Below are 11,530 nucleotides of genomic sequence, written 5' to 3'. Positions count from 1 at the left end.
AATTAGAAGAAATAGGAGGTGACAGTAAATGCTGCATTTTCGTTTTCGTCTCAAACATTAAATACTAAATTACATTTTTGTTTAGTAACTGTTACAGTTTTCACTTTGGTTTTTTGCTTATATCTCGAAAACAGTTACTTCTATCAATTTTTATCTTTCCTTCAAAATTAAAGCTGATAAAATTTTTTCAAAATAGTTTTTTGCATTTTTTTGTAGGACCAACTATAAGCGAGTTATAGAGTTGGATATAAATAATCTTTAACAAAAATTTGATATAAAACAAAATGTTTGAAAAACCGAAATTAAACTAAATTAATATTAAAATAATTAGTAATATTATTATTATTAAAAACCGACTATAACTTTTGTATAGTAAATGTTTTTATACCAGTTTTAAAATGAGTTTTTAATTTTAGACAATTTCTTGCCTAAAAACACAGATCACAGATGATCTCTTGCATCGAAATGAGAAAACGCTCAGATAACACAAAATAAGCTTCATTTTTCCTTAGAAAAACTAAGCTTTAATTTAGAAAGAAATTCATTATTATAAGTATTATTATTATTATTATTATTATTATTATTATTATTATTACTTTTATTACTATTATTATTATTATTATTATTAAAAACCGATTATAACTTTTGTATAGTAAATGTTTTTTTTTAAATCACAAGGCATTTTCTCTTAAAGCACTTTTTTTTTAAATATTAATTATTATCAAACTTATATCTCGCTTAATGCAAATAACTATTTTGTAGGAAATTTTATCAGCTTTAATTTTAGTAAAAAGATAAAAATTGATAGGAGTAACTGTTTTCGAGATATAAGCAAGAAACCAAAAAACTGTTACCTTAATAAAGCGCTTGCATATAAGCAAATTTAGTACTATTAGTATTATTATTATTAATGTTATTGTTATTAATATGACGACTAAAAACGACTCTCAAGACTTTGGTGACTTTTATGTCTTCTCCTTTTTCCTATACTAAAGTGTTAGACTCAATTAATTTAGTTTAATTTCGGTTTTTCAAACATTTTATTTTAAAGCAAATTTTTGTTGAAGATTATTTATATCCAACTCTATAACTCGCTTATGGTTGGTCTTACAAAAGAAATGCAAATAACTATTTTGTAGGAAATTTTATCAGCTTTAATTTTAGTAAAAAGATAAAAATTGATAGGAGTAACTGTTTTCGAGATATAAGCAAGAAACCAAAACACTGTTACCTTAATTAAGCGTTTGCATATAGGCAAATTTAGTACTATTAGTATTATTATCATTAATGTTATTGTTATTAATATGACGACTAAAGACGACTCTAAAACCTTTAGTGACTTTTATGTCTTTTTCTTTTTCCTCTACTAAAGTGTTAGACACAATTAAATTAGTTTAATTTCAGTTTTTCAAACATTTTATTTTAAAGCAAATTTTTGTTAAATATTATTTATATCCAACTCTATAACTCGCTTATGGTTGGTCCTACATGAAAAATGCAAATAACGATTTTGTAGGAAATTTTATCAGCTTTAATTTTGAAATAAAGATAAAAATTGATAGGAGTAACAGTTTTCGAGATATAAGCAAAAAACCAATAAGAAAACTGTAACTGTTACTGAACAAAAATGTAATTCAGTTTTCAATGTTTGAGACGAAGACGAAAATGCAGCATTTAAAATCGACTCTGAAGACTTCAGTGACTTTTATGTCACCTCCTTTTTCTTCTAATAAACTATTGGACCCAATAAATTAAGTGTATTTTAAATCACAAGACATTTTCTGTTAAAACACTTTTTTTTTAAATATTAATTATTTTCAAACTTATATCTCGCTTATGGTTAGTCCTACATGAAAAATGCAAATTACTATTTTGTAGGAAATTTTATCAGCTTTAATTTTAGTAAAAAGATAAAAATTGATAGGGGTAATTGTTTTTGAGATATAAGCAAGAAACCAAAAAACTGTTACCTTAATTAAGCGCTTGCATATAAGCAAATTTAGTACTAAAATCAACTCTGAAGACTTTGGTGACTTTATGTCTTCTCCTTTTTCCTCTACTAAAGTGTTAGACCCAATTAATTTAGTTTAATATCGGTTTTTCAAACATTTTATTTTAAAGCAAATTTTTGTTAAAGATTATTTATATCCAACTCTATAACTCGCTTATGGTTGGTCCTACAAGAAAAATGCTAATAACGATTTTGTAGGAAATTTTATCAGCTTTAATTTTGAAAGAAAGATAAAAATTGATAGGAGTAACAGTTTTCAAGATATAAGCAAAAAACCAATAAGAAAACTGTAACTGTTACTGAACAAAAATGTAATTCAGTTTTCAATGTTTGAGACGAAGACGAAAATGTAGCATTTAAAATCGACTCTAAAGACTTCAGTAACTTTTATGTCACCTCCTTTTTCTTCTAATAAAGTATTGGACCCAATAAATTAAGTGTATTTTAAATCACAAGACATTTTCTGTTAAAGCACTTTTTTTTAAATATTAGTTATTTTCAAACTTATATCTCGCTTATGGTTAGTCCTACATGAAAAATGCAAATTACTATTTTGTAGGAAATTTTATCAGTTTTAATTTTAGTAAAAAGATAAAAATTGATAGGAGTAACTGTTTTCGAGATATAAGCAAGAAACCAAAAAACTGTTAACTTAATTAAGCGTTTGCATATAAGCAAATTTAGTACTATTAGTATTATTATTAATGTTATTGTTATTAATATGACGATTAAAGACGACTCTGAAACCTTTAGTGACTTTTATGTTTTCTTCTTTTTTCTCTACTAAAGTGTTAGACACAATTAATTTAGTTTAATTTCAGTATTTCAAACATTTTATTTTAAAGCAAATTTTTGTTAAATATTATTTATATCCATCTCTATAACTCGCTTATGCTTGGTCCTACAAGAAAAATGCAAATAACTATTTTGTAGGAAATTTTATCAGCTTTAATTTTAGTAAAAAGATAAAAATTGATAGGAGTAATTGTTTTCGAGAAATTAGCAAGAAACCAAAAAACTGTTACCTTAATAAAGCGCTTGCATATAAGCAAATTTAGTACTATTAGTATTATTATTATTAATGTTATTGTTATTACAATGACGACTAAAAACGACTCTGAAGACTTTGGTGACTTTTATGTCTTCTCTTTTTTCCTATACTAAAGTGTTAGACTCAATTAATTTAGTTTAATTTCGGTTTTTCAAACATTTTATTTTAAAGCAAATTTTTGTTGAAGATTATTTATATCCAACTCTATAACTCGCTTATGGTTAGTCTTACAAAAGAAATGCAAATAACTATTTTGTAGGAAATTTTATCAGCTTTAATTTTAGTAAAAAATAAAAATTGATAGGAGTAACTGTTTTCGAGATATAATCAAGAAACCAAAAAACTGTTACCTTAATTAAGCGCTTGCATATAAGCAAATTTAGTACTAAAAACAACTCTGAAGACTTTGGTGACTTTATATCTTCTCCTTTTTCCTCTACTAAAGTGTTAGACCCAATTAATTTAGTTTAATATCGGTTTTTCAAACATTTTATTTTAAAGCAAATTTTTGTTAAAGATTATTTATATCCAACTCTATAACTCGCTTATGGTTGGTCCTACAAGAAAAATGCAAATAAAGATTTTGTTGGAAATTTTATCAGCTTTAATTTTGAAAGAAAGATAAAAATTAATAGGAGTAACAGTTTTCGCGATATAAGCAAAAAACCAATAAGAAAACTGTAACTGTTACTGAACAAAAATGTAATTCAGTTTTCAATGTTTGAGACGAAGACGAAAATGCAGCATTTAAAATCGACTCTGAAGACTTCAGTGACTTTTATGTCACCTTCTTTTTCTTCTAATAAAGTATTGGACCCAATAAATTAAGTGTATTTTAAATCACAAGACATTTTCTGTTAAAGCACTTTTTTTTAAATATTAGTTATTTTCAAACTTATATCTCGCTTATGGTTAGTCCTACATGAAAAATGCAAATTACTATTTTGTAGAAAATTTTATCAGCTTTAATTTTAGTAAAAAGATAAAAATTGATAGTAGTAACTGTTTTCGAGATATAAGCAAGAAACCAAAAAACTGTTAACTTAATTAAGCGTTTGCATATAAGCAAATTTAGTACTATTAGTATTATTATTATTAATGTTATTGTTATTAATATGACGATTAAAGACGACTCTGAAACCTTTAGTGACTTTTATGTCTTCTTCTTTTTCCTCTACTAAAGTGTTAGACACAATAAATTTAGTTTAATTTCAGTATTTCAAACATTTTATTTTAAAGCAAATTTTTGTTAAATATTATTTATATCCATCTCTATAACTCGCTTATGCTTGGTCCTACAAGAAAAATGCAAATAACTATTTTGTTGGAAATTTAATCAGCTTTAATTTTGAAAAAAAGATAAAATTTGATAGGAGTAACTGTTTTCGAGATATAAGCAAAAAACCAATAAGAAAACTGTAACTGTTACTGAACAAAAATGTAACTCAGTTTTCAATGTTTGAGACGAAGACAAAAATGCAGCAATTAAAAACGACTCTAAAGACTTCAGTGACTTTTATGTCACCTCCTTTTTCTTCTAATAAAGTATTAAACCCAATAAATTAAGTGTATTTTAAATCACAAGACATTTTCTGTTAAAACACTTTTTTTTAATTATTAATTATTTTCAAACTTATATCTCGCTTATGGTTAGTTCTACATGAAAAATGCAAATAACTATTTTGTAGGAAATTTTATCACCTTTAATTTTGGTGAAAAAGTAAAAATTGATAGGAGTAACTGTTTTCGAGATATAAGCAAAAAACAAAAAAACTGTTACCTTAATAAAGCGCTTGCATATAAGCAAATTTAGTACTACTAGTATTGTTATTATAAATGTTATTGTTATTAATATGACGACTAAAGACAACTCTAAGACTTTAGTGACTTTTATGTCTCCTCCTTTTTCCTCTACTAAAGTGTTAGACACAATTAATTTAGTTTAATTTCAGTTTTTCAAACATTTTATATTAAAGCAAATATTTGTTAAATATTAAAAACTATAAAATGGCTTAGATTGCCTAAAAACACAGATCACACATGATCTTTTGCATAGAAATGAGAAAACGCTCATGTAACACACAAAATAAGCTCCATTTTTCCTTATTAAAAGTATTATTATTATTATTACTTATGTTACTATTACTATTATTATTATTATTATTATTATTATTATTATTATTATTATTATTACTATTATTTTTATTATTATTATTACTATTATTATTATTATTATTATTATTATTATTATTATTATTATTAATATAATTATTATTAAAAACCGATTATAACTTTTGTATAGTAAATGTTTTTATACCAGTTTTAAAATGAGTTATTAATTTTAAACAATTTCTTGTCTAAAAACACAGATCACAGATGATCTCTTGCATAGAAATGAGAAAACGCTCAGATAACACAAAATAAGCATCATTTTTGCTTAGAAAAATTAAGCTTTAATTTAGAAAGAAATTCATTATTATAAGTATTATTATCATTATTATTATTATTATTATAATAATAATAATAATAATTATTATTATTATTATTATTATTATTATTATTATTATTATTATTATTATTATTATTATCATTATTATTATTATTATTAACTTTTGTATAGTAAATGTTTTTATACCAGTTTTAAAATGAGTTATTAATTTTATTCAATTTCTTGCCTAAAAACACAGATCACAGATGATCTCTTTTGCATAGAAATGAGAAAACGCTCATATAACACAAAATAAGCTTCATTTTTGCTTAGAAAACTAAGCTTACTTTTATTACTATTATTATTATTTTTATTATTATTATTATTAATGTTATTATTACTATTATTATTGTTATTATTACTATTATTATTATTATTATTATTATTATTATTATTATTATTATTATTATTATTATTATTATTAACTTTTGTATAGTAAATGTTTTTATACCAGTTTTAAAATGAGTTATTAATTTTATTCAATTTCTTGTCTAAAAACACAGATTACAGATGATCTCTTTTGCATAGAAATGAGAAAACGCACATATAACACACAAAATAAGCTTCATTTTTGCTTAGAAAACTAAACTTACTTTTATTACTATTATTATTTTTATTATTATTATTATTATTATTATTATTATTATTTATTACTATTATTATTATTATTATTATTATTATTATTATTATTATTATTATTATTATTGTTATTATTATTATTATTATTAAAAAATTATATTAAACAGACAGAAAACGTCGTATTCTGACACAAAAAAACGAATTACGTTATAGACTTGACGAGAACGGCGTTTCTCGGACTCTTATAGGACTCTTATAGGGTCAAAAAGTATCAGTTTGGATTAAAACAAATTATTTTTGTTGACTCTCAGTCTGAATTGTTCATCAGTTCAAACAAAAACGGCTTATTTTAGACGATCTTTTGCTTTGAACATGAAAACATACATCGAACAGACTAAAAACGTATTAATCTGGCATAAAAGAACAATTTATGTATCACTTTGGATAAAGGCAGCTAATCCTATTCGTTTCATTGCTTAAAATAGACAAAATTGTTAATAAATCAAACAAAAACGCTGTATTCTAGCACAAAATACTAATTACATTATAGTTTCGACGAGAATAGCTTATTTGGAATGATTCTATGCTTCCAAACGAGTAAATTTTTATTAAACAGACGCCAAACATCATGTTTTGTCCTATAAAGACATTTTATATTGCAGTTTGTATTAGAACAAAATATTTTCGTTGATTCTTTGTTAGAAGCAGCAAACCTAACATTAAAGAATCTGAAAACTTTGTATTCGGACACAAACCACCGAATTTTGTATCAGTTTAGACAAAAACGGTAGATTTTCGACAATATTTTGCTTTCAACAAGAAAACTTACATCAAACTGACTAAAAACGTCTTATTTTAGTACAAAACAAAAGATTTGCGTTATAGTCTTAACGAGAGCTGTTAATTTCAAACGGTTCTATGCTTTGAAACGAGTAAACTTTCACTGTACAGAGGAAAAACATCTTATTTCGCCTTTTAAAAACGATTCATGCCACAGTTTGGATAAAAACCAATTATTTTCGTTAATTCAAGAAATAATTTACGTTATAGTTTTGACCAGAACTCTTAATTTCAAACGATTTTATGCCCCCAAACGAGAAAACTTTCACTAAACAGAAGCCAAACGTCTTAGTTCGTATTATAAAAGCGACTTATGTTACAGTTTAAACAAAAACAAATTATTTTCGTTGTTGTTGTGTCAAAATAATTTATTTCAAATGATTCAATGAAGCGAAACGAGTAAACTTTTATAGGACAGATGCAAAATACCATATTACCACATAAATTGTTATTTTAAAGCAAAGTATTAGCTTTGTACTTGTTCAATTAAAGTTTGCTTACTTCGAAGTATGTAATCGTCCGAAATATTTTTTTTTAGTCAAAACTATAACGTAATTTGTTCTTTTGAGCTTGAATATAGAGTTTTTATTACGTTTTATAGTAGTTTACTCTACTCTAAGCATAGAATCAAACAGAGTAATCCGCTTTTGTTAAAACTGATACATAATTTGCTCTTATTTTCGAGAATAAGACGTTTTCAATATGCTTGATAAAATTTTTCTTGTTTATAGCAAGGAATCGTTTAAAATAAGCTGTATTTGCTTAAACTGATACGTAATTCGATATTTATGTATGGATACGAAGTTTTCAGTTTCTTTGACGTAAAATTTCTTGTTGCAAAAGGTAATAATTTGCTTTAAAACAACGCTTTATATGGTAATATGTGGTTTTGCATCTGCCCCATAAAAGTTCATTAGTTTCGAATCATAAAATCGTTTGAAATAAACAGTGCTGGTCAAAACTATAACGTAAATTATTTCTTTGAGACGAAATTTAAAGTTTTCATTAAGTTTTATACAAGTTTACTCTATTCTAAGTAAAGGAGTAATCAGGATAAATTTCTTTTATCTAGAGTAATATATAATTTGCAGTTTTCAGCCAGAATAAGACGTTTTTAATCTTTTTAATGTAAGTTTTTGTATTCAAAACAAAGGATCGTCTAAAGTTAGCAGTTTTTGTCCAGACTGAAACGTAATTCGAATTTCTGTGCTTGAATAAGGGGTTTTCAGTTACTTTGATATAAGGTTTCATGTTTGTAACAATGAATTAACGAAAATAATTGGTTTTTATCCAAACTGTGGCATGAATCGTTTTTAAAAGGCGAAATAAGATGTTTTTCCTCTGTACAGTAAAAGTTTACTCGTTTCAAAGCATAGAACCGTTTGAAATTAACAGCTCTCGTTAAGACTATAACGCAAATCTTTTGTTTTGTGTTAAAATAAGACGTTTTTAGTCAGTTTGATATAAGTTTTCTTGTTCAAAGCAAAATATTGTCGAAAATCAACGGTTTTTGTCTAAACTGATACAAAATTCGGTGGTTTGTGTCCGAATACAAAGTTTTCAGATTCTTTAATGTTAGGTTTGCTGCTTCTAACAAAGAATCAACGAAAATATTTTGTTTTAATACAAACTGCAATATAAAATGTCTTTATAGGACAAATCATGATGTTTGGCATCTGTTTAATAAAAATTTACTCGTTTGGAAGCATGAATCATTCCAAATAAGCTATTCTCGTCGAAACTATAATGTAATATAGTTTATGAGAGTGCGTATGAGAGTGCAGTCGTGTCTCTGCGTGCTCTTGCCTTTGGGATTCATTTTCAGTGGTTGATTCTTGGTGTTGATTGTTGAATTTGATATCTGGGTGTATGTGGTTGTTGTTGTTTCCTCTGGAAATTACTATTTTTGCGATTTCGGTAAGTTATTCTTGTTTAATTCGTTAATATCCGTCATTAGATACGCATAATTATATCTTATCGCGGCAGTATAAGATAGCGCTCGCCCCTCTATAGCAGCAGCAGCTGGTATCGCGGCGGCGCGGCGCAGTGAAAATTTAGTATTTATCGCTCTGTCGCAGAGTGAGCGTCTGGTGTCCAAATTTTGTCTACATTAATTTCATTAATTTCAGTTTAAATCACTAAATTTAATGGCTGAATTTAATTGCTGCCACTGTTTTAAAAGCGTAAGTCGTGATACACCTATCGTGGTGTGTGACGGCTGTTCGCTAAATATTCACTGTCGTTGCCTCAAAATAAGCGAAAATGAAATCGCCTTTATTTCTCAGTCTCGCTCTCCAAATATCAAACTGTTTTGTAATAGATGCAACGTAACTATCACAGCAATTTCAGAAATTAAAAAACTCGTAAATGACATAAAATCATCATTTGATGAGCGTCTTAGCAAACTCGAATCTCTTATTATTAATAACAATACGTCTCAAGCTATAAACCGCGAAGAAATTATCGCCGAATCTGTAGACAGGTCGGCTCGTGCGTGCAATGTTATTATGTACAATGTTAAACCTGTCGCTAATAGACAAGACGTGGATGTGGTAAATGATGTCCTCGAGGTCATTGATCCATCACTTGTGATTGGTCCGGAAAATGTTTTTCGCGTAGGAAAAACCGTCGGTGATAAACCTCGCTTATTAAAATTGCAATTTAAAACTCAACAAATGGCACGTCTATGCTTGAAGAAAAAATCGTCTTTGCTGCAGCACCCACAATTTGCTCACATTACTATTAGTGATGATAAAACCCCGGGTCAACTAAAGCATTTAAACAATTTGCGTGATGAATTAAAGCGAAGACTTGATGTTGGCGAAAAGGACTTGACAATTAAATACGTTAACCACGTACCAAAAATTATTTCACATCAAAAAAACTAAATATTTACCCTTGTTCAATGGCTCTTCTGTATACGAATATCGCATCTTTATCTTCAAAATTTAATGATTTGTTATTAGAAGTAACTGAATTTAGACCTTCTATTATCGCACTCACGGAGACTTGGCTTAATCGGTCCATCTCTGATGATGCTGTACACATTGAAAATTACTCTATTTACAGAGATGATCGCCTATCTCAAAAAGGTGGCGGTGTGTGTTTTTATGTAGATAAAATTAAAATTTCAAAATTTTTTAAAATTACTCAAATTTGCATATCTGTTAAACCTTATGATTCTCTATGGTTAAAATTTGAAGGAAATGAACAAACCTTTGTTATAGCATGTATTTACAGACCACCAACAGGAGCGTCTTTTAACAATCACGAAAATGATAAAAATCTATTTAATACCATACAATCAACTATTAATCAGTATCCTAACTTAATTATCATGGGAGATTTCAATTTTCCATGTATAGACTGGTCTGCTAAAAACACAACAGGTCAAACAATCATCGAAAAACAATTTTCTGAATTGCTCTTGGAGAATAATTTGTCACAAATAGTCACTGAACCTACACGATTTAGATCCCAACAACGTCCTTCATTACTTGATTTGGTAATTTTGTCTGACGTTAACCTTGTATCGTCTTTAAACGTTTCGAATCCTGTAGGTACATCTGATCATTCAAAAATCGAAATTGAGTTACAAATTATGATATATTCAGAGCCAAATGCAAGAATTAAAACAACATCAATTGTTGACTACACTCGCATAGACGAAAGTCTCTTGACTTACGACTGGAATGGTTTAGATTCACTAAATGCGGAAGAACAATGGAAACATTTTAAATCGATTTTACAAACTTGCATTACAACAAATTCCAGACTGTTTACAAACCGACTGAGAAAAGATAAACCGTGGATAAATCAACACATGCTTGACAAAATAAAATACAAAGCTAAATTATGGAAAAAATTTAAAAGGAAGCCTACTGAAGATAATTTTTCTGCTTATAAAAGATTTTCTAACCAACTAAAATCTGATTTACAAATAGCCAGGTGTAATTATGAAAATTCTATATTAAATAAACCAAAACTATTTTATTCCCATGTACGTAAATTTATCTCTAGTCGTGTGTCGGTCCCTTTAGTACGAAATGCTTCAGGTCTACTCTGCTCCGATCATACAGAAACTGCAAACACTTTAGCGGACAGTTTTGCTGCTACCTATAATTTAAACATTAATAATAATATACCGTCATTTATGCCTACAAGTACATTTAGTGGGTTGTCTTATATTAATTTTACTCCGGATCTGGTAAAAAGCCAACTCTGTGCCATTAAATTAAATACAGCTCCAGGTCCGGATCAGATACCTCCCAAACTCCTGAGAACTTGTGCTGCTTCGTTGTCGGGCCCACTTGCCAAAATGATGACAAAATCATTCTTACAAGGCACTTTGCCCTACGAGTGGTTGCAAGCAACAATCACGCCTTTGTACAAGTCAGGAGATAAACTTGATCCTGCTAACTATAGACCTGTAAGTCTCACGTCGACATGCTGTAAAATTATGGAAAAAGTTATAGTCAAGGAACTATTAACTTACATGAGAAAAAATAATTTAATACCTGAGCATCAGCACGGCTTTTTACCAGGTAGGTCAGTTGTCACA

General features: G+C 27.4%; 1 long non-coding RNA gene across 1 annotated transcript in view; it reads right to left on the bottom strand.

The window, feature by feature from the left end:
* Positions 1-8,737: 8,737 nt before the first annotated feature.
* Positions 8,738-11,530, bottom strand: part of LOC107398432 (uncharacterized) — a 3,453-nt gene continuing 660 nt past the window's right edge. The window contains exons 1-4 of the long non-coding RNA XR_010335891.1: positions 11,487-11,530; positions 11,137-11,418; positions 9,866-11,085; positions 8,738-8,869 (exon numbers count right to left, since the gene is read on the bottom strand). The exon at positions 11,487-11,530 is cut by the window's right edge and continues 660 nt beyond it. This is a non-coding gene — a long non-coding RNA (uncharacterized LOC107398432). The remainder of the gene's footprint in view (positions 8,870-9,865; positions 11,086-11,136; positions 11,419-11,486) is intronic.

The sequence above is a fragment of the Tribolium castaneum genome, unplaced genomic scaffold (genome assembly GCF_031307605.1).
Source record: "Tribolium castaneum strain GA2 unplaced genomic scaffold, icTriCast1.1 ptg000035l, whole genome shotgun sequence".
NCBI lineage: Eukaryota > Metazoa > Arthropoda > Insecta > Coleoptera > Tenebrionidae > Tribolium > Tribolium castaneum.
The sequence above is the reverse complement of the archived record's forward strand: the minus strand, read 5'-3'. Positions and strand labels throughout refer to the sequence as shown.